The 25,220-nt window shown below is 35.5% G+C and overlaps 1 pseudogene; it reads left to right on the forward strand.

The window, feature by feature from the left end:
- The first annotated feature begins 217 nt into the window (after positions 1-217).
- Positions 218-25,220, forward strand: part of LOC102870461 — a 72,215-nt pseudogene continuing 47,212 nt past the window's right edge.

Consider the following 25,220-nt stretch of genomic DNA (forward strand, 5'->3'; position numbering starts at 1 on the left):
AAACCAATATCTCTCATGAGCATAAACCCAAAATTATTTAAAAAAATCTTAGACAATAGAATCCAAAACACATAAAAATATTTTTTTCCTGACCAAGAGGGAGTAATAACAGTTATGCAAGTACGGTTCAACATAAGAAAAGCAATCAATGTAACTAACCACGTTAACAAAGCAAATAACAGGGCAAAGCAGCGGCTCTTGCTCAGAACGCGGCAAAATGGAGCTCGAGGCCATGAGCAGATACACCAGCCCGGTGAACCTGGCTGTCTTCCCCATCTGACCGTGGTGCTATTGGCCATTGGCATGTTCTTCACCGCCTGGTTCTTCGTTTATGAGGTAACCTCTACCAAGTACACACGGGACATCTACAAAGAGCTGCTCATCTCCTTGGTGGCCTCACTCTTCATGGGCTTCAGGGTCCTCTTCCTGCTGCTCTGGGTCGGCATCTATGTATGCCTGCCGAGGGTATGCATCTGACAGCTTCACTGAATCCCTGCTTTTGTAAATTAGTATTTTTGACTTTTTTTATTAACCAGTGCTGGAAGCGTCCCACCTTCTGCCCCACAATAAAGACAGGTGTGTGACGGTTAAAAAAAAAAAAAAGCAAAAAACAAAAAAACAAAGCAAATAACAAGAACCATAAAATCTTAGCAATTAATGCAGAAAAGGCATTTGACAAAATCCAACATACTTCTTGATTAAGACACTCAGCAATTGGAATAGAAGGGAATTTCCTCAACATAGAGAAAAATACATATGCAAAACCAAAAGTCATTATCAATCTTAGTGGAGAAAGACTAAAAGCATTCTCTTTGTAAACAGAGAATAGACAAGGATGCCCATTGTCACCACTTCTATTCGATATTATACTAGAAGTACTTGCTAGGGCAACACAAGAGAAAGAAATGAAAGGCATCCAGATCAGCAAAGAGATGATTAAACTGTTGCTGTATGCAGGTGATATGATAGTGTACACAGAAAACCCCAATGACTCAACAAAACAAAAACCAAACCAACAAACAGTTAGAACTAGTAGACCAATTTAGTAAAGTGGCTGGACATAAGATTAATATCCAAAAATCAATGGGATTCCTTTACAAAGTGAGCTCAGAGAAGGAAACCAAGAAAGCAATACAATTCACGATGTTGTTGTTGTTGATAATGATTGCCTTTGAGTCGAGCACAACTCATTGCCACCCTATGAACAAAAGGCCTGAAGCCCATCTACAATTATCAGCATTTATCAAAGTTTATAGAGTTTCCAGAGGCATGTTGTTTAGGAAGTGGACACCAGCCAACCACAAATTGAGATACTTCGGAACATAACTAAAACACAAAAAACCTAAACAAAGAACACTACAGAACATTTCTACAAGACAGAATAAAAGACCTACAGAAATGGGGAGATGTGCCCTGATCATGGATAGGAAGACTCAATATTGTGAAAATGACAGTCCTACTAAAAGCAATATACATATTCAACACAATTCATTTTCAAGGAGATCAAAAGGAATTTATTTGGAGAGACAAGAGACCCAAAAAAGCAAAGCACTTCTGAAAATAAAAACGAGGTGGGAGGTGTAACGCTCTCTGACCTCAAAATGTACTTTACAGTTATAGTAACCAAAACAGTATGGTCCTAGTACAATGACAAGGACATAGACCAATGGAACAGAATTGAAAACCCAGAAATAGACCTATCTATCTATGGCCAACTGATATTCAACAAGGAAATGAAACATATCAAATGGGGAAACAACAACATCTTCACAAATGATGCTAGAAAAAATTGACTGTTACCTACAAGAAAGCTGAAGCAAGATCGACATCTCACACCATAAACAAAAATTATCTCAAGGTCAATCAGAGACCTGTGAGCAAATACCAAAATTATAATGTTCCTAAGATACAACTTGGATCAAGCTTAGAAGGCCTAGTCTACGGTAAAAAGAGACTGCCAGATAAGTCAGAAACGTACCTTCTAAAGGTTAAATCTTTGTGATCATCAGAAACTTTTCCAACAGGGTTAAAAAGAAAACCTACTGATTGGGAACAATCGTTTGGCAACACCATCTCAGACAAGGGCCTCATAAGAAAAGTTTACAGAATATTACTGGGCCTTCAGAAGAAAAAAAGACTGATAATCCTATTACAAAGTGGGCAAAAGACATGGAAAAACTTCTCAAGATGAAGACATTTGTATTGACCAATAGACACATGAATCAATGGTCAGAATCACTGGCAATAAGAGAGATTCAAATCAAAACCACAATGAGTTACAATCCAACCACAGTAGCAGTGCAAAGTTTAGTAGGGCAGCAAGTAATAAATGTTGAAGAGGATGTGGTGTGACAAGAACTCTTATATATTGTTGGTGGAATTGTAAAATGGTACAACCACTTTGGAAGGCAGCTTGACAGACATTTCGTCAAAAAGATGAACATAGAAATTCCATACAACCCAGCTTTTGGTTAAAATGTACCTTGAGAAAATAAGAACTGAGGCTCAGAGACTTGTACACCAAAGTTCATAGGAGCATTATTCACCACAGCAAAAAGATGGAAACAGCCCAAATGTCCAATCACAATTGAATGGATTGAGAAATTATGGTACATTCATAGGATGGAATAATATGCAGCACACAGGAGCAATGATTTTGTAAACTGCTACCTAACTTGGGAGGGACTAGATAGCAGTATGCTAAGTGAGCTCAACTCAGTCCCTTAAGGACAAATACTGTGTAAGACCATTACTATAGAATGTGTATGAGAATCTAGGGGGGTGGAGGGAGCAGAGGGGAGAGGATAGGCAGGGGCAGGGTTAATCAGAGGATCGCACAATTTGGTGGGTGGAAGGAGAGATGGGTAAAGAGAGATGGGTAAAGGCAAGGGGGAAAAGCTAGTGTGGAAAAACAAAGTTTATGAACTTTCTAAGTAAATCAATAAAAAAATTTTCCTTAACAAAGGTAATGAGTAAAAATATCTCACTGTTGTTGAGACAATCTCAACTCTTGGAGAACCACTCTCACATTTCTAAGGCTATAAATCTGAACAAGAGAGTCTCATCTTTCTTCCTAAGGTGGCAAGTGGATTCCAATGCCAACCAAACAACCCACAATGCCACCTGGTCTTCCCAAGAAGATTCTGAGTAATATTAAAAATCAATTATCTTCAAATAAATTCAGATTTATGACAATCTCATGTGCATTACAGAAGTGTATTCCATGGGATGTTTAATATCTGATTTATTTGAAAGTAGTTCATCATGTATTTCTTTCTAGGCATCCCTGGGCAAACTTGAGTCTACAACATTTCAGTGAGTAGCTGGGTGTTTAAAGATTTTGCACTACACAGAAACTCCCCTTATGGAATTAAAGGATATACAATCAATTTAACCTCCTAAGAATGCTATATATTTACTCAATATAAAATGACATCTAGTATATTTTCTTGAAGATGTTACTCCAAAACCACAATTCTTTTAATTCCCTATCACAATTTCAGTTACATTTGAAATGCATGAAGACTGTTAAACAAACCTCAGAGGTAAAAACCCGAAATGTATTCCAGTTCATTCATACAACTAAACAGAAGAAGATCTATTATATGCAAGAGTTGGTGTTAAAAAATGACTAAAATTCATTTTCCTGTTGCTAAGAGATTCAGTGGAGAGGTCTAAAATGACAAGTAAATAAATGATTGTAATGTAAAGAATTGAATGTTATAATAGTCTTGGGATATGTAGCAGATACTACAGCCCAAGTGAGAGGATAGCAGCAAAAGAAACAATTTAAATGTTAATTCTTTTTTAAGAACATAATTACAAGACTTTTAGAGTAAGTGAAAGGAAAGGATAAAGAATAAGAAGCATTAAAATAAATAGTAGGCCATTCATTAAACTATCTGATTTTTACTTCGATATTTATACAATGTCATATCCAGGATTTGTTATGATATTATAAACATACATACCAAAATTAAAAATAAAATTGGAATTGGTTTTACTTTAAAAAAACATCTTAAAAGCACTCTAATTTTTGCTCTTGTTCCTTTTATTTCATATTTTATTCCCTATTTTAAGAGCACATGTGCCTTGTGTGTAGACGTGAATTAGGAAGCTATGATATGTTCACTGGAACTTCCAGACTAAATCTCAGAAGGATAATTTGATAATCTACTTCTGACAACAACTGACCCATAAAACTTTATAAATATCAGTGGAACATCCTTTAGTTTGAAAGGCACTCAAGACTGGTGAAGAGCTGCCTTTAATGACATGGATGGAGTAAAATCTTCCAACACCTTTATTTGCTGATAAAGTAACAAAGACAATTAGAAAAACAGCTGCAAATGTTCATTAATAATCTGAAACTAGGAAATGTGGAAGTCAGAAAAAGCAAAACAAAACACATAAATATCAAATTCTAGGAACTAATAGGTAAAAAATGTACTGATATTGGTCATTATGAATGAAATCAGCATATTTTCTATTATTACAAGAATTATAACTGAAATTATGATGAACTTATTTTAGAAAAGATAATTTCAAGACTTAAGTGCAATGCTGTCAATTATTGTAAATTCTAGATAAACTTTTTAAAAAAATTTTTTTTTATTACTTTTTTGTGTGTGTTCCCTCAAATCAGATCTGACTGGTACAGGAGGAGATTGCCCCTCCTTCTCCGGCAGAGTATCTGGTGGATTCAAACAGTATACCTCTGAGCTTGCAGTGCAGCTTCTTGCCACTAGGCCACCTGAGCTCTCCTAAATTATAGATAAACTTTTAAGAAACCAGTTAGTACAATTTTTTTTTTCAAATTACGCACCAACCCTAATGTTAAATATGAAAAATAATTATGATGCTAGTCTTTATCTACAATCTGACTTGATTACACATACAATCAAGATTTATTGATTTTTTTTAAAAAGCACTTGTAATTACTGGTGGTTTTCTTAACTTCTGAGAATTTTGACTTCAAGACAGCTTTGTTCTTTTGACTGTCCATGGCACATTATTTACTATTACTATAGTACAAATTAATCATTTCTCTTTGGTGTCCTTTCATTGTCAAATTTCTCATGCATATGAAGTACTGAGAATGCTGTGGACTGGGTCAGACACAGCTTAGTCCTCTACTGGGAACCTTTTCTTTTAAGTACTTTATATGTTATCAAAAGAAATCCCTTTGGATAGATTTACTCAATGCAATATGTTGATTTTTTTATTGCTATTTAGATGTACATTGATTATGGACTCAAGAAAAATGACATTTTTGACATTTCTCTGATTACTATGATGTTGTTTATAGGTTCATTTTTGAGGACTTTTGTTTTCTTGATGTTTAGATGTAATCTATTCTGAAAGCTATAGTTTTTGAGCTTTATCGACATATCACAGATGGTTACTGAGTCTACCTCCACTTCTAATGCTCCTCTGAATACATGTGCCCTTGCTTCTGGCATTATTTGCTCAGAGTGCAGACTGAGTAACTATAAGGAAAAAGGGTACAAAACATATGCACACTTATCCACTTTGTAAGACTTGTGACATTCCCTTGTTCTGTTATTGTGACTGCTCTTTTGGTCTATGATTAGGCTTTGAAAGTACAGTTAAATGTTCCCAATTCCCATTATTTAAATCTTATGTAGAATTTATTATGAACCACACAAACAAATGGCTTTATATAGCAAATCAAATACTAACAAACATTTTTAGAAAATCACTACTTTTAGCAAAGATTTATCAAACATCAGCAATGATTTCCTTTGTCCCATGTTCTTCTTTTCTGAATCTAGTTTAAATTTCTGGTAGTTTCCTGGTAATGTACTAATCTAGGCTTTTTTAAATTCAACAAGATTTTACTTGCATGTGGTATTAAGAATATAATTTTATAAATTACACAGCTTTTTGAATCATCTCTCTCAATTGTTTCTCTTTGCAATGAACACTGATAGGGATTTCTTCACATCCAAGTGGCCAGTGATTTTAGAAGTAGATCTCCAGTTCTACTCAAACTCGGCTTTATTCTGGGAGGTCTACTAAAGCCCGTCTACCATGAGTAATTTTTTTGATGTTTATAAACCCTGTGGATTAACATTTCAGCACTACATAAATAGAAAAACCATTCCGGTATAACAAATAAAGGGGAGTCGACATGTAACTGAGCCTCCCACAGGTTTAAGATGCTGTAAATTGTTCGATGGGTGATTGCCTATCTTTCTCCCATGGAGCAGTGAGTGCATTTAGAATGCCTGGTTTTGGATTGGCAGTGAAACTCCTTACCCAATATGTCACCAGAGCTAGATACATATATAATAAACTAAGTATATTCAACTAAGTTCAACGTTAATGAAAGAACTAAGTGGTAGACAGAGATGTGCTTGTTCACTGTAAAATGCTATCAACGTTGGTGAGGTTTGAAAACGCTCAAAATTAAAATAAAACATAAATTATAAAATTTGCCCGCACAAACTTTTTATATTTTAAGAAAAGAAGACTATAACTTCACTTTAAAAATCAAACTTCAAATGTTGGTTGAGTAGATCTCGTTATGTTTCACCTAAGGGACTTCCTTTTAAGAGTCCAGTCGATTCTTGGTTAACGGTATTTCTTCCCTCCAGACTAATCTACCGTGTTGCACTGAAGTTACAGTATAATTATCCTAAACCCTGCTCTATTCCAAGCCAATCTTATTGTCTCCCACATGCCCATCTCCATTACCCCATTCACTGATCAATTCATTCTCATCGAGGGTCTTCCTCTTTGCGCTGTCTCTCCACACCCCCAAGCATGTTGTCCCTTTCTAAATTAAATTAGTATTAATTCAGAAAATTAATGCTGTTGTTGTCGTGTACCATAGAGTCGGAACATACCCATAACTGACCCAGCCAGCGGGTTTTTAGAGGCAGTTAATCACACAGGAGTTTGCCCATCCATCTCCCAAGGAGCAGATAGCTGGTGCCTTCAAACTGTCAGGCTTTGGGATTGCAGGGCAGCTTCTTGCCACTAAACCACCAGAGCTCAGTTATTTAATACTAATTTAAATAAATTGGTCTAGATTAATATTAATTTAAAAGTTCAAGTCTTTTCACTGAATTTATAGTAAAGCACAAAATTAACTCACCTAATACCTGTAACTCCTACACTGGAACATCTGGTTTTACTCTTCTCCAAATTTCCAGCTTCAAGTCACAAGTATAAAAATTCATTGCTCCAGTTACCTTACAATAATGCAAAACTCTCAAAATATGCATTAGTTGTAGGCGTATTATTGTTGTGATATGTACCACAGAGTCGGAACCGACCTATAGCTGACCTTCCCATGGATTTTCAGAGGCAGTTAATCACACGGGAAGAGATTGCCCATCCTTCTTCTACTGAGCAGCTGGTAAATTCAAACCAGGTACCTTCGGGATTGCTTCTTCCCACTAGCTCACCAGAGGTCCCTTGTATGTATATAGAACCATTGTTATTTAAGAATAAGAATCACACGTAGAATTTACAATTGTATCCCTTTAAAATAAGATGGACTTGGCTATAAACCACACAGTAGGAGAATGATTTCATTTTTCTGATTTTACGTTTCCTTGCATCACTAAATAAAATATTCATATAAACGTCCTATAATATTCTTTGTATATTGCATACATTAATATTATAACAAGTATTTTATGTGTATAAAATGGAAAACTATAAAATGGTTATATAAAAGTATCAAACATATCACAATGATAAAATTAATGTAATTTATTCAGTGTTAAATACAGCATAATTTGATGTTTTTCTTTAACAAATTATGCCACACAAAGCTGAATAAACATTGCTGAATCTAAACTCACATATGCCTAAATGAAAACAGATTTTTCTTGAAGTTACATATAGAATGTGAAGATATTCTTTCTTAAAAAGAGAAAAATACAGGACTCAAAATGGATGAAATCCAGATAATCAACAGCAAAAGCTCTTGTTAACATTATTCATTAATACAAACCTATTGCCATCAAGTCAAGTAGGACTCATCGCTATCCTATTCACAACAGATCTGAATCTTGTCCTATCCGGTGTCTGCCTCACTATCTTTGATATACTAGAGCCCTTTGTTGGCTTGCAGGATAAGCAAGCATGCCAACACAAGTATATCTTTCCTCCTGGAACCGTGGATATTCCCATGGGACATGTATGTTTACTGTATGTTATTTATTAAAGGGTGTGTAAAGTTATATATGGCCTCTCCTACTTCTCTGATTGCGTTTTATCAATTTTTTGTTACTTCTGTACCTATGACAGGAGATGATTATACAACTCTGGCAAGGGATATCACATTAATATGTCTATAATAGGAATGCACATTCATCTTTTGTATATCAGGTATGGTTTTTAGATTTTTAAATATTCACCAAAAAGTGAATTAAATGCTAAGGTACTGATGACTGGTTGAGCACCTCGTTATATTAAGCCCTATTATATCAAGCATGCCAAACTATAACAATTGAAAGAAACATTTCAATATATTCTACATGATTCTTATAGTATGCTTTTCATCTGTAGACATTTTTAAATAACAACAGATTATTTAGAAAGAATTGAAACCTTAAGAGAAAACTAGGAAGAGTGCAGACTTCAAAATCAGATCTGAATCTCAATATGACTAAAGTATACTTACTCCAGGTAAAAATAAAGGCCCAGGGAAAACTTCTCTATCTGAAAATGGAGAAAATAACTAGTGTCATATTAAATGAAAAAGGAATAAGATAAAAATAATTTATGTGAAATGTCAGATATAGTTCTTTAGAATATATAAAGTAGGACTCAGTATATGAAGTGACATATTAAGCAAGTACTAAGTAAATCATATTCTTTCCTCTTTTTTCTGAGTATTATATGTCCATCAAGTATGTCTCTGATACTGAAACAAATTGCATTGTTAAGCTAATATAATTTTCAATTTAAAAAGATATGACACAGATACCCTCATTTTAGGAAAACGATAAATTTACACTAAAGCTTATGATGTTATATAGTTAGATAGTTTTGTGTGTTTCCTTAATTTTACTTTTTTTAAGTCCTCTTGTATATTCATTTTGTTTGCTTTTTTATTTATTGAAACATAGTAATGAGGCTGTTTTTATTTTTTCATAGAATTGTAACAGAAACAGGATACAGAAAATGTTGTAAATATAAATATGGTTATCTTGAAACCTTTTGACTTACATATTTTGCTTGGAAAGTGCACTAGTTCTGGCCTTACTCATACAGTGGGCATAGTGTCAGAAACGGTAGGCAGCACAGGCAAAAGGGTAAATATACTTTCCTACCCAGGTCATTAAAGACTTTGTCCACTGCTTCTGAGAATGCAGAGTACTGATGTAAGCCAGTTTTGATATATTATTGCTTTCATTTATTTTTTTTCTTTATTCATTTCAGTGATATTCCTGATACCACATTTGATTTCATCTTTAGCCCAGTGGCTCTTCTAGAAATGTGTTCTATTGCTTTCCAATTATTTTTATAATGATTTGGTACCATTCAATTATTAATTTCCAATCCACTTTGGCCAAAAAACACACTTTGTACTAAAAATATCTTTAAAATTATTGATTGATGGGATGTAAAAGAAAGCTATGTTGGCAAATATTCTATGTCACTTGAATAGCATATGCATTTTACTGTGGTTTGGTATTTTAAAAATATGTCTAATACAAGATAGTGGATGGTGTTGCTAAAGTCTTCTGTACCCTTTCTATTTGTTCTACCAATAAAACTAATGCATATAACTTGAAGGAGAAAACAAAAATCCACATGTATTCAGAGATTTTAATATCCCTTAATAATTGATAGAACAAGTAGAACTACCCTTAATATTTAGTTAGGATGAGTTTGCTGGTAAGGGATTCTCTCAGCATTTTTATTTCTAAGGTCAAATTTTTCTTCATTTCTTTTTAAGAACATTTTTGTTGGGTATAGAAATTCCATTTTGGTTTTAATTTTTCACTTTTACTATTGGCATTGCCTTTGTGCTTTCAAAATGACTCAGTAAGCCTTTGAACAACAGATGGGAATATGTTGGCCAATCATGTGTCATTTTCATGATCTCTTACATGTTTGAGCCTATTGCACAGTCATGTTGTCCATCCGTCTGCTGCTGTGTCTTTGTTGCTCTGCCTTTGCCAGCATGCTTTCTCTTTTATAACATGCACAATGTATATGAGATGCAGTTTTCACCATCCATTCCTCTAAGGAGTGCCCTGGTTGTATTTCTTCCAAGACAGATTTGTGTCTTTTTATTTTTCTTTCTAGCTCTTTTTTTTAAAAATCCACTTCAGTATATTTCTTCAACACCACAATTCAAAGTCAATTTTCTTCACTCATTGTTATTCATTGTCCAACTTTCAGATGCATAGGAAATAAGTTAAAACACTATAGTTTGGATCAAGCCTGCCTTAGTCTTTAAACTAGCAAATTTTTTAGCACTTTGTAGAGGTCCTTGACAGTAAATTTCCTCAATGTAACATGTCTTTTGAATTCCAGACTGTTGCTACCATGGGTGTTGACTGTGGCTCTAAATAAAATTAAGCCATTGGTAACTTCAATATTTTCCCCATCTATTGTGATGTATCAGAGTGCTCCTTAAAGGCAAAGATGACAAAGGTTCTTTTCACATACTTTGGGTATGTTGTGACAAGAATCTATTCCTGTGAGAGTAATATCAGTCATACTTGGAGGAGGATCAGTTAAAGAGAGGAAGACCTTCAACCAGATGTTTTGATGCAGTGTCTGCTGTGATAGGCTTAGGTACGTCAGACATGACGAGGATAGCACAGAATAGGACAGGATTCAGATCTATTGTTCACGGCATCTCTCAGTCATGACTTGATATTGAGTCATGACTTGATAGCACCTAACAACCACAAAAATGGCAATAATGATGTTGTTGTTGGTCTAGTGGTGAGGACATTTATTTTCTTGATGTTGAATGCGATTCATATGGAAGACTGTGGTCTAAGATCTCCAGTAAGTGCCTCAAGTCTTCATTTTCTGAAAACAAGGTTATATTATCTGCATAACTCATATTGTTGAGGAGTCTTTCTGTAATACTGATGCCATATTCTTCTTCATATATTCCAGCGTCTCAAATGATTTGTGCAGCAAATTGATTGCTTAGTAGACTCAACAGTTACGAAGAAAGGAATCATGACTCACATCATTCCTGATTTTAAGCCATGCAATTTCCCCTTGTTCTGTTCAGATAACTGCTTCTTATTCTACATATAGGTTTTGCTGAGCACAATCAAAAGTTATAAGATTTCCATTCTTGTCAATGTTGTCCATACTATACTATATTTACATAAGCAAAGGTCTATGCAGAATGTGTAAAGCAGAAATAAACATCTTCATGTCCTTTTTGCTTTCAGCCAAGATCCATCAGATATCAATAATGATATCCCTTGCTCCACACCTTCCTCTGAATCCAGGTTAAATTTCTGGAACTTCTCTGTTGATGTAATATTTCAGCCATTTGTCATAATCTTTAGCAAAATTTTACTTCCATGTAATATTAATACTATTTTTCAACACTTTCCGCATCCTGTTTGGTCTGCCCTTTCTTTCTTCCTTCCTTTCTCTCTTTCTTTCTTTCTTTCTTTCTTTCTTTCTTTCTTTCTTTCTTTCTTTCTTTCTCTCTCTCTCTCTCTCTCTCTCTCTGTCTCTCTCTTTCTCTAATTTATTTTTATTTATTTTTAGGATGGGAACAAGTGATTTAAACAAATGGTTCTATTTTCTTTTTAGTTGAGTTGCACATATTTACACATGAATATATATTTAAATATGTATGTTTAGCAGTTTAATTAACAGTCCCCATAGAAACAACATAAATGTTCTTCAGAGGTCACATAGATAAACTTACATAGATTTAGTTTCTGATTACTTAATAATAACAAAAGAACTACTGATTAAGAAACAACATGAATTAACCTTAAGAGTGTATTCAAATGTGTCTTGTAAACATTTTAATCCTTATAGTTGCAGTTCCATAAAAAACATGACTAGGAAAACATTCTGAGAACCAACTCATGTCATCTTTCTCATTGCTTTTCTTGCCAAAAAAAAAACCCCAAAAAAACTTTAACCATTATGACTTATGGATCTGACAGAAAATTCTATCCATACTGCCAATTTATGTTTATGCCAAAGTGTGAATATTCAATGCAGAATCACAGGATATTATACCTGGCCACCGTCTAAACTTTATCAATGATTCGAAGGATGTGAGGAAGAGGCTGGCATCCACAAACTATCATTTCTGGAGATGCGAAGTCTGACAGATGTAATTTTCTAGGAGCCTGTGTGTCCTAAACTGAGTCTCTATTGGTTTAGGCATAACCACAAGGAGCTTAGTGTCACTCAGAAAATATTTTATCCAAGTTTATGATTTGTTTGTTTTGTTTCATCTTTGATGCTTTGATGTTTCTTAATTACATTCTATTTGTCAAACACATATGAAGTTATTCATAAATCATTTCCATTTTATAGTCAGCAATGGCCATTAAAAAGAAATTCTTTGTTTTAAAATGTATTTCAGATCAACAATAAATATCAAGTCATTGTAGTAAAGTCAGAACTAATTTGGTCATTGACCTTCCAGTAGAATTCTGAGGCTAGAAGTTGCATAAAAGAGATATTGCTTATCTTTCTCCCTGAGATCCACTAAGGGTAGTGGGAGTAGGGGTTAAGAAGGTAACTGGGGTGGGGGGGAAAGGGAGTGGGGGGCGGTAGTCAGTGAAAAGTGGGGTAGATTTGAACCACTAGACAAGGTAATCTTTACAAGTCACAAGATTTGCTATCCTTTCTTTTTCTTAAAGACTAGTGATATCTTTCAGGTAGTAAATTCCTTTACTGTTGTTATGTGCTGTTGAGTTATCTATGACTCATAACAACCCTATGCACAACAGCTCCGAAACCTGCTCTGTTCTGAGCCACTCTCACTGACTCTGACTCACCAACTCCTATTGCCCTAGTTACTGTATCAATACATCTCATCCGGTCTCTTCATCTCCTGCACTATCTCTCTTCCCTACTGGGCATATCCTTCTGCAAGGATCAGTCCCTCCTGGCCACATGCCCAGAGTATGTGAGATGGAGCTTCAAAATGCTAGCCTCCAGGGAGAAAGTGGTTTCACCCTCTCCAAGACAGATCTATTTATGTTCTTGGCAGTGAATGATATGTGCAAGACTCTTCTCGAGCACGACAACTCAAAGAAATCAATTCTTCTTCTATCCTCCTTAGACATTGTCCAGCTTTCTGATGCATAGCAAGTAATTGTGAAAACCATAGCCTGTAAATAGCATCAACACATTTATAAAGAGAAAATGTCGATGAAAGTTAAATGGAGCTCAGTTGTACCTTGAGAAATCCCAGTGAGGAGAAAGGAAGACATAGGTCTACTGTCAACATACACTATTCCTCTGGTGCTGGAAGATTAAGTGATTTATCCCTAGTTCTAAGGTAATAAATGCAAGACAATCTGGGTAACTATAATAGTGAGTCTATTAATTGCTATTCTATGGGCTTGCCCTTGTGCTGTATAAACAAATTCTTAAAAGAAAATAAAGAACACCAGGTTATTAAAGGCAGAGGAAAAATGATGAATAAAACAGGAAGGCCTAAGACAGTGTAGCTAATTTGGATTGCTATTGCTAGAACTCAGATAACATTAGTTTGTTACCACTAGAATCCAGGAAAGTTTAGGAAAAAAGACAAACTAGCAAACGACTCTTAACAAAATAGGAAAGTTCAAGGTAATGAGAATCCACGTATGATATGCTCATAAATTTGTGCTCTATTCTGCAGGCAAATGAGAAACAGTGGAGCTGGAGAGTTAAATATCTACATTTGCATTTTAGAACAATAACCCTGATGACATTATAGAATATTAATAGGGGAAAATATAGAGGCAGGAAATAAAGTAGGAGGGAATTAAAATAAATAAAAGCAGGAAAAAATCTAGGCCATGAACAATTACTTACAATTTTGTCTTGTTTCTGGAAAATAAAAATAATCAATAGACTCATATCTGAGAAAGTATGATATTAAAAGACTGTGGGACAGATACGTAAAAATGCCAGTAATTTTTCTATTACATAAGTATGCATCTCAGAGGATAGATTTGGTATATTTAGGAGACATCACAGCATAAGTGACAGTTGAGACCGTGAGAGTGGAACATAAGTTTGTCAGGGTACTGGGGAAAATAATAGGAAATCCAAGGACAGAGTGTTGAAAGAAATATTCATTTAAGTGTTAAGCAGTAAATCAAGGACCATGGAAAAACTCAGAAAAGTGGAAAGAAAAGAAATAGGAAAGTCAATAAAAACTTGAACTTTCCTTGAAGATATAACATTAGGATAGAAATATTAGAGAATAATGGTAACACTTTCCACTCTGGAAATTAAATAAATAAGGGGAGGTGGGCTTACAAAGCATAAAAGCAATCAGAAATAATGCTTGTATCTGCCTGTATAGATTGCAGGACACAGTGCAAAATAAGAACTGTGTGAACTCTCGTTTAGAAAGAAAAGGAAAAAGCCAAAAATGGCACTAAAACATAAATTGTCGGGTGTTTTTCTTCTTCAGTCTCTCTTGCATTGATGTAGTGTTTCTTAATCACATTTTAAGTATAGAATAATACTAGAAAAGTATGAGTTATTAGACTAAATTTTACTTCTTTTTTTAGTGTGAAATTTCACTCTTTTATATAGCGTAACTCGAATATATGAAATAATAGGTTTTATTTATTGCATCTCATTACATGCATATTCATTTTGTCCTTTTCCCAACAGTAGAAACACTAAAAAAAGTAAGTTAACTTTTCAATTCCTTATTAATGTATATTGTTGTTGTTATTGTTGTGCACAGTTAAATTGGAACTAACCCATAGCTGACCCTGTGGTGGGTTTTCAGAGGCAGTTGATTGCAGAGGAGGAGATTGCCCATCTTTCGCCAGCAAAGTCCCTGGTGACCTTAACTGTGTGCCTTCTGAACTGTAGCACAGTTTCTTGCCACTACCATTCTCTATCAAAACTCTAGTTTCAGTTTATAATTGAGCAAGGTTGATTGAGAGGAAAAGGAGTTATGCATGACACACAAATTGCTTCTCACACTCGTGCCAATCATTATTAAAAAACTTCACTTACAAAACACAATTCAATTGTTGGATCTGAAGAATTTCAAGATAGAAAAAAGTAAAGCATTAAACCTGATGCAGGGTTTTTTTAGGCTTTACTTTATGAAGGACTTTCTGCAACAGTATAGACACATACTCTCACAATCAATCCAGATAAGGGTGGACCATTAATAAATACCTGGATGACCTGTGTTTCTGAATTTTAGTTGAGTCGTTTACTGTCCGTTTACACAATAGTTGATGTAGGAAACATGCCAGTGGCTTGGGGATGACTGAATCTGACCTCTACAAGTGTCACAGGAAGGAACAGTCCCCACCATCAATAACCACAACACAAACCTATTTCCAGACATATCCCATGCTCCTGCACTTTTTTTTTAATCAATTCCAACACCTACTGTCTCCCCAGGAATCTCTCTGGCCTATTGCTGGGCTTGCAATACTAGTCATAGATACATTAACGAGCCATACTGACCAATATGGGGTTAATTAAGTAAGTTACAGGTTACAATTCAGGTTGGCAACAGGATACAATTCCTCATTTAAAATAGTTTCTGAAGCATGCATTTTGATCCTTTTCAGAAACATGACTTTAGGTCAGTGTTATCTTCGGCTTGTCAGTGATGATGTCTATGTCCACTTCTTCAGCAAACATAGATGAAGGTACCTGCCTCTGATTCTGGAGCAAGAGTCCCTGGTCAGCTCTGGCCCATGTAGGTCTCTGGGTTTCCACTGCTACTGATTCTGCTCTTTGCTAGGTCCCAGCCTGACTGGCATAAGCTCTTTAGTGAAGAAGGATGCTCATTGCATTACCTGCTGCTTCTTTGCTGCTAGTAGAGAGTTTTCCTGTCTTCTGCTGCTAACCCTGCTAACCTATGCCTAGAGGCTCGGCAAAAGGACCAATCTCATCAGGAGTCATTTACCCACCTGGTTTTCATAGTCCCATGAAGTCATGTGATCGTAATCAAAGTTTATGAGCTACAAAATCCATTTTTACCTATCCCACAGTGACCATAGTAGATTCGGGAGATAAAATAAACTTCTCTGAGTATTCTCAACCTATTTCTTCTACTTCTTCAAAACTCCTAAATGAAATACTAATTTACTTTTCCACCTCAGTTAGAGCTACTTTTTTAGAGATGGTATGTAAGTACAGTATGAATGATATCTTACTGTTTCTGGATGGTTTGCGTTTTTAAATGCTTCTAACTTCTTTCAAGCAAAAAGAACAAATGATGATTTTGAACTGAGTATGCAATCTTGGATACTTAAGAATAATCTAGTTTTACTAGTAGAAGTGTTATGTAATTATTATCTTCACTGCTCTCTGAGCAAATCTAGTGATGAAGATTCTGAAATGTAGATTTTACAATCAATATCTTGATTGTAACAGCACTTTAAAACTTAGGTGCTTATTTTACTAAGTAGGGAGAAATAGCATCTTGAAAGCTGTGCACTAATTTGAGATTTATGGACTAACACTACACTTAGCAAGAATACACTGGACTATTTTTTATACTTATAGAAAAATTTTATTTGTGCTGAATAGAGAAAATAGACAGGTGAAAAATGAGACTGTCTTTTTAAAGTTTATGCATTTTGCTTTTTTCTCTTTAGCGTTAGATCAAATTGTGACCTAGGTATTGGTTAAGTTCACTCATCATATCTGCAGCAAAAAGCACTTCAGTTGAAATTTTTCGAAATGTTATGCAATAGAAACACATTTCTTTTCCTTCTCGTTTTTCTTTTCTTATAATGCTTGTGGGAACTTGGACACAAATGCTAGAATGAAAAAAAATTTCTCAAACTTTTCTAGATATTAAAAAAATTCATAAGATTTAAACAAAAACAGACTCCTTTGAGAAGTCAAATAATAATTATAAGAAGACCCAAGGATAGATTATATCTTGGTCTCAATTGTCAGTGACATTGTTTTTCGGTTGAAGAAAACACTTTTGCATAATCTACACTACTTATTGATGTTCATAATGTTATTATGCACTATTGAGTCACCTGCGATTCATAGAGACCCTATGTACAATAGTTCTGAACCCTGCCCTATACTGAGCTAATCTTATTTTCTCCAACACACCTAATTCCATTACCCGAGTCACTGAGTCAGTTCATTTCATCCAGGGTCTTCCTCTTTTGCGCTGACCCTCCACCTTTCCAAGCATGATGTCTTCCTCCAAAGACTGGCCTTTCCCGGTAACACGTGCAAATTATTTGAAACAAAGCTTCAAAATCCTTGGCTTGAAGGAACACCTTGGTTTTACTCTCTCCAGGACAACTCTGTTTGTTCTCTTGGCTGTCCATGGTATGTTTAATACTCTTCTCTAGCACCACAATTCAAAGGCATCCTTTCTTATTCTATCATCCTTAGTCTCTTCCCATCTCTCTGAAGAGAGTAATTGCAAACACAATGGTCTGGATTAGCTGTACTTTAGTCTCCAGACTGACACTGTTGCTCTTCAGTACTCTGGAGAGGTCCCTGATAGCAGATTTTCCCAAAGCAATTCATCTTTAGGTTTCCTGACTAATAGTGCCAAGAGTGTTGATTGTGAAACCAAGCAAGTTGTCATATTGTTAGCAACCTCAATCTCTTCTCTCTCTATATGATGCTGCAAATTGGCCCAATGGGGAAAATTTTTGTTTTTGTTTTCTTGATGTTGAGCTTCAATACATATTGAAGGCCATAGTTCTTTACCTTCTGCAGAAAATGTCTCAGGTCCTCCTCAGTTTCAGCAAGCAAGGTTGTGTCATCTGCATAATACAGTTTGTTAATGAGTCTTCCTCCAATCCTGATGTGACATTCCTCCTCATAAAGTCTAGCCTCCTGAAAGATCTGGACCACATATAGATTGAAAAGGTATTAGATGCAATCAAATAATAACTTTTTTAAAAAAAAAGTTGGCTGTTCTAAGCATTGTATTAACCCCTGCTTGTCTCCAGCTACTTTAACTGCAGACACATTGTATTGTAAATTATCAATAGCTGTGGAACTAATATAAAAGAGAGTACTTTCCACACAGTAGTGTGACATCCCAGTAACAGTGGTGGTAGAGGGTTTGTGGAGAGACTGTGGCAAGATGAGGCTTCTTGCACTTGTGCTGGCCACAGTTAAAGGTTTTGCTTGCCAGATGACTGAAGGAAAAGCTAACTTATAACTGCTCTTATGCAAATCTTGCTGGATAATAGAGGAAACCAGAGGCTTCTTGAATTTGTGTTGTTGAGCTGAAACTAGAATTTTTACTAATTGAAGAATCATGTTTTGCTGCTAATCTGTCTTGGGACTCCTGGACTAAACCTGTACTTACCTTGTGAGATATTCTTTGCCTTCTCTACTCTTAGACTTATTCCTTAATGAATCTCACTCTTGGTATCACACTGTGAGTAAAGTCTGTGTGTCAACAAAGAATATTGAACCCCTTGATTGGTGGGAATAGGTACAGGAGTATGGGAAGCGGTGTGTCTAATCTAGCAGCTATCTATGGATATTATGAAGAGGGACTGTTCCCCTTTATGAAACAGGTAGAAGTCAGACTTGGCCACCTCTTATTTTGTATCTGTCCTCTTATTTTGTATATGTTCCTTTCACACAATCATATGCATAATAGAATGAAACTCCTCACAATTTCCACTATGTTTGAGCTTATTGTTGCAAGTGCCATGTCAATATTTTTTCATTAAGGATGTACCTCTTTTCTGTTGACATTATATTATCCAAGCATAATGATGTTCTCTAAGGATTTTTCCCACTTCATAGCATGTCCAAAATATGTGAATTAAAGTCTCACATTCCTTACTTCTAAGGAACATTATGTCTTTTCTTCTTCCAAGACAGTGTCTGTGTATTATACTCAGTTTAGTCATTGACAATGCTAGATATGTTTTTAAATTATGATGATTGTGAAGAATATTGAATTTACCACATACTGTAAGCAGAAGAATGGACAAATAAATATTAAGAAGAATACAGCTAGAAGGATCCTTGGACATGAGAATGGTGAGACACATAGTCTCACTTACTTTGGACATGTCAGGAACAACCAGGACTTGGGGAAAAAAATAGCATCATAGATTGAATAGAGATCAAAGAAAAATCGACCTTAAAGAAGATGGGCTGACATATTGGATGAAAATATGAGCTCAAACATAGAAGCACTTGTGAGGATGGTATTCAACTAGGCAATATTTTGTTCTTTCTATACATAGGGTCTCTATGAGTCTGAACCAACTCTAAAACATATAACAACAACAATAAATGATATTATTTTAAAATCTCCAAATCACCTATACAAAAAATACAATTAGATTAATATTTTAGGGTGTATATCAGTTTTGATCTCCATTAATATTTTTCATTCATTACTACTTTATTTTTAATTTATTGCATGCCTACTCTAAATAGCACCTGATGCAGAGGGTCAAGGACTGCAGCCTACAATATGGATTGAGGCTCAATGTCAAGAAGACAAAGATTCTCACCACTGGACCAACTGGCAGCATCAGGATGGATGGTGAAGAGATTGAGGATGTTCACAGCTTTAGTTTGGTTGGCTCCACAGTCAACAGTCTTGGCACCAGCAGCCAGGAAATTAAAAGGCACATTGCCATGGGAAAGTCTTCTGTTAGGGACCTCTCCAAAGTACTGAAGAGCAATGGTGTCTGATACAGGCCATGGTCTTCGCAATCACTTGTTATGCATCAGAGAGTTGGACAATGACCAAGGAGGATAGAAGGAGAATTGATGCATTTGAGCTGTGGTGCTGGAGAAGAGTATTGAGAATACTATGGACTGCTAGGAAAACAAACAGATTTGTCCTGGAAAGGGTTAAACCGGGTGGCTCCTTGGAGGCAAGGATTCTGAGGCTCCGTCTAACATACTTTGTACATGTTGTGAGGAGAGACTGGTCCTTGGAGAAGGACATCATGCTTGGGAGGTGGAGGGACGGTGCAGGAGTGTCAGAGACAGTGCGATTGGCACAGGACAGAGCGGAGTTTAGGGCTGTTGTACATAGGGTCGCTATGAGTTGTAAGCGACTCGACAGCACATAACAACAACAACAACAACTCTAAATACAGGGAGCTCTGGTGAAGCAGGAGTGGCATCCACATTCTAAGCAACATGCCTTTGGAAACTCTATCAACTTTGATAAATAACAATAGCTATAGAAAGGCTTTAGGGTTTTTGTTCCTATAGCCTAGTTGTGCTAGACTTGATGGCAATCAATAACAAGAACAACTAGTGGCATAATGATAAGAAGCTCTTTGCAATTCAAAGGCATGTGGTTCAAATTCACCAGCTGCTCTTTGAGATAAAGATGGCCCCAATCCCCTCTGATGGGACTAGCTGACTTTGAAACCTCCCTGAAGGGTCAGCAGGAGTTGTTACTATAAAGCAATAATAACATTATTATGTATATACATCTTTCTGACAAATTTTCCTCCTTTAATCTTATGACTCTTTATCTCTGTTAGTATTTTTTTTTTCTGGAGTCAATTTAAACTGTTATTAATATAACCAAACCGAACTCTTTCATGTTAGCCATTTTAATGGTATGACTTCTTTGTTCTTTTACTTTCATTCAACCTATTTATGTTTTTATAGACAAAGTATATGTGTTTCAAAGAATTTATAGTTGGGTACTACTTTTATATTCATTTGGATAGTTTTTATTATTTCATCATGATATTTTGTACATACTCACTTAAAGTAGTTATGGGTCAAGTTCATTTCAATTTTTAATTTCATGATTTCTTTCTATTTTCTAAATATTTCATCAATTTATTCTATCATCTTCATTTTGTTAACTTTTCTTTTTATCCAGAATATTATTTAAAGTGTTTCTTGATTGAATTCCATTTCTTTGTTTTGAACTTTTTCACTTTCCTTCTGGGTTGTCATCATTTATCTTCCTAATAACCTGCACTGCAATTGTACTCTTACTAACATTGTATGAAACAGAAATATCTATTATACACATATCACTTGTGATTTCTCATAAGTTTGTAAGTAAATGGAAATACCCAACCTTAAATCTATTTTTAAGAGCTAAGTCCTGACTCTTACCCATTATGGTAAATGACATGAAGACACCGTATGAACTTATCTTGCTTTCCCTCCTGCTTCTTAAAATATTACAGGCATCACCTTATATTTCAAATGAAGAGCAAAAATTTCCCGATGACAATAGTTAACAAGAAATTCCCTAACTGGACGGAGCTGACGTTTAATCTTTCTGAATGATAGCACAGATTAAAATCTATTTTTTTTTTTAATTCCAAGTTAAGCTGATGTTATTAAAAGGGAAATGAAAGACTACAGGATTGTATGAATACTTAAAGAAGATCAAAACATGAGTCAGCATCAATACAACTAAGGCACACACACAGTTGATATATTTATAGATTGGGAGTTTCCGAAAGAGGGATTGTTATTGTTGTGTACAGTGGGGCTAGAACTAACTCAAAATTGACCCTCCAATGGGTTATCAGAGAGAGTAAAATTGCATGGGAGGAGATTGTCCATCTTCCTCCTGTGGAACTCCCCGTGGATTTAAACCACTTATCTTTGGGTTGTCTCCTCAGTTCCTCACCATTAAACCACAAGAGCGCTCTACAAAAGGATTGTTGTTGATGTTGTGTTTTGTCAAGATGGAATAAGTCCATAGCAGACACTCTGCCTGGTTTTCAGAGGCTGTTAGTTAAACTCTAGGGAGGGGATTGCCCATCTTTCTCCAATGGAGTCTTTGATACTAGACTGTTTTTAGTAGCAGGTGAGAAAGAAATTGCACTGATACAATTTGTTGTTGTTAGATGTCAACAAATCAAGTATGACCCATAGTGACCTTATGAACAATAAATCGGAACCCTGTCCTAGCCTGTGCCATCCTCACACATTCTAGCACATTGACACCCATTGCAGCTGTCACTGTGTCAATACACCCGGGTGAGGGTCTTCCTCTTCTCTACTGGTGTGCTGCTTTTCTAAGCATGATGCCCCTCGCCAAGGAATAGCCTTTCCTAGCAGCATGCCCTAATGTCATAATTGTAGAGAATTTAATGGATAGCCTGATGGGTAGAACCATGTACGCTCTTATACACACACACACACACACACACACACACACACACACACGTTGCTACTGACTCAATACTGTCTCATAGCTTATTCTTTAGCTAATTTTCTGAAGCTGCACCTTACTTACACAGAGGAAAAAAACCATTTTTTGTCCATAGAATCACTGGTGCATTTGAACCACTAGAGAGGCTTTGACTTTGGGTTATCAGTGTCTCTCCCTACAGATTAAGCCTCTAGAGTTCCCAGCTCACATATTATAAAGTATCAGTGATGAAATAACCCAATGTATTTTATAATTCTGTATAGTCATTGGCTGAGGAGAACACATTAGACGAAAAGCCCTATGTTTCAGCTTAGAACATGCAAACTTTTCTGAATGCCATCTCAGTGTAATTCCCACCATACATCTACACTGGGGTTTTGAGGCTAATTGGCATCCTCTACTAACAATTTTATTTCCTTTTTTAACTTAAGCAAATTATTTGTCAGATTCTAATCAAATAGTAGCTACTATAACAAGGAAATGCTCATTAATTTTGCATGACTATAAAAATGGTTCAAAGCTTTAATGGTATCATTGGTTGAAACATTTTTTTTAATGTTCTAATCAAAACTCATAAAAAAGGATGAGCTTGGGAAATAGTGAGATAAATGAAATAGACATCATTTTTATTACAAAGTACATAAAATATTATGTAGGTGAACCAGTTCAGTGTGCATTTATCATGCGCCATATAAACCAAAATAAGGAAAAATGTATTGAGATAAAAATACTTTAGGCATAAAAGAATATAGCAACTATTATAGATTACAGAGTGGCATTTATGTGAAAGGATAGAAAGCATTTCTAAATTAACAAAAATTCAAATAAAATGTGTAGGCTTGCAATAACAATGTGGAGATGGTAGAGTTCAATGTTTTTTAATGTCATAATAGGGAACTGTGCTTGTCAACAACATCCACAGTATAGAACTAATCTCTATAAGGTCAGACATGGTCCTACACACCCGTGCACCTACTTCTTATAATTACTGGGTATGAAATGTTTTGCTAATTTCTCATAGACTTGACTTTATAGTTGTGGGGTGTAGTAGAGAAATGGATTGGGAACTGAGAGGAAGTGATCCGCTATCTCCTTTATGTTGGCTTCACAGCTGCTGATGATATTGAAGATGCTGATCAATTGTGAACCAACGTGTCCACATTTGAGGCCGCTGGAGACCACACCCCCAGGGGAGATAATTGCTCAAAAATTAATTTTACTTATACATTCTCACCTGGTTGTGCGGTCAGCTCTAAAGCAAAGAATAGAAAAGTTAAAAAAAAAAAGTAATACCACCAGGATATAGAGTAAAATTTTCAAAAGTCAAACATATAGAGTGAAAATATATTGTAGAAAATTTTAAAACTACTGAAATGGAAATGACTCAGAGTTGATCCTCCATGAGATTTTAGGAGTTCAAATGTTATACCTCTCTTTCTCCTGAGTAGTCTCTGGTAAATTTGATCTGCCTGAGAATCTCTGCCTTTGGGTTAGTAGTTCAACTCCCAACAAACTACAGAAACCTCAAATATTTTTACTAAAACAAAACAAAACAAAAAATATAAAAATACTAAGATGCACCTTTTCAAAGGTAAAAAACTCATGAAACCGGAGAAAACAAGGCAAGACTGTAGAGTTTCTACTCTCACAAGTTTCTTTTTTTTGTGAAAACCTTTTTAAAATAACAGATGATTGAATTATCTTTCCACTGGAGTTGGAAAAACAATAATGCCACTTAAAGTCTGAAATAACCTGAAACACATAAGCATGAAGATATTCTTTGTTGAGATGATCTTGTTGCTGTTGTTAGGTGTTAGTCAAATAAAATACATTACAGACTTGTGAGCAACATGTCTGAATCCGCTCTCATACTGTGTCATCCTTATCACCTCTGACATATTCAAGCTCATTATATCAGTCACTGTGCCAGTCAATCCAGTTGAAGATCTTCCTTTCTTTTGCTGACCTGCTATCTTTTCAATCATGATGTCCCTTTTGAAGGAATAGCCTCTCCAGAGACTAATGTGTGCCAGAGCCAATATTGAGATCATTTGCCTGAGTTTGCTGGAGGACTGAGACTGGGATTGGAAGTGGATGGTGAGAGGGTGTGATTAAGAGAGCTTTATAAACACTGACCTAAAGCTGAGAGGTTGAAAGTCAAAGAGCCTATGAGCACTCTTGACACATTTTCCTGACTGAAGATTTGCACCATGTTTCAGAACTGAGTTGTAACCAAGTTAACTCTCCTAATAAGCTCTATAATATACATGTAGAATCTCTGAGCACTGTGTGGCTATTACAATGGCTTAGCAGACCCAATAAAACAGCAAGAGCCCTGGATGCAATGATGGGTGCTAGAATTGATAGAAGTAAGCTCAGGGGGCACAGGATATTTCTGACCTTATGGAGATTGGTCCCACACTGTGGATGTTGTCAGTAGTTCCCTTTTATGAAGTTACAGAAGTCGGACTCAACTGCCCCATGCTGACTGCACCCTTTACACTTCCGCATTCATTGACATATTGGAACTGAGCATAAATTAATGACTGTATATAACCCAGTGAGGTCTATTGTCATTCAAAGGAGAGTTGATTATTATATTTTAATTTTTTGAGTCTGTCTAAAGAATGCTAAATAATTAGTGAAATAAAGAAAATAATTCAACTAAATATTCTATCACATACTTGTTAGTCTTTGGGTGCCCTGTCCTTCACTTTGAACTGTTCTCCCATCCATGGTATGATGTTTAGCAAATGATTAATATCTTAAATGAATATATTTTAAGGGGTAGGTAGACTTAAGACTTGGAGGGTTTACATTTCCTTATGTATATTAATGAATATGCACATATTTAGAGGCTGAGTTCTCTAGAAAATCAAAACCAGTGGAGAAGATATCTTTGTTACATAACCAG

This window comes from Elephantulus edwardii, unplaced genomic scaffold (assembly GCF_000299155.1).
Source record: "Elephantulus edwardii isolate Elephantulus edwardi_28Jun2011 unplaced genomic scaffold, EleEdw1.0 scaffold00014, whole genome shotgun sequence".
Classification (NCBI taxonomy): domain Eukaryota; kingdom Metazoa; phylum Chordata; class Mammalia; order Macroscelidea; family Macroscelididae; genus Elephantulus; species Elephantulus edwardii.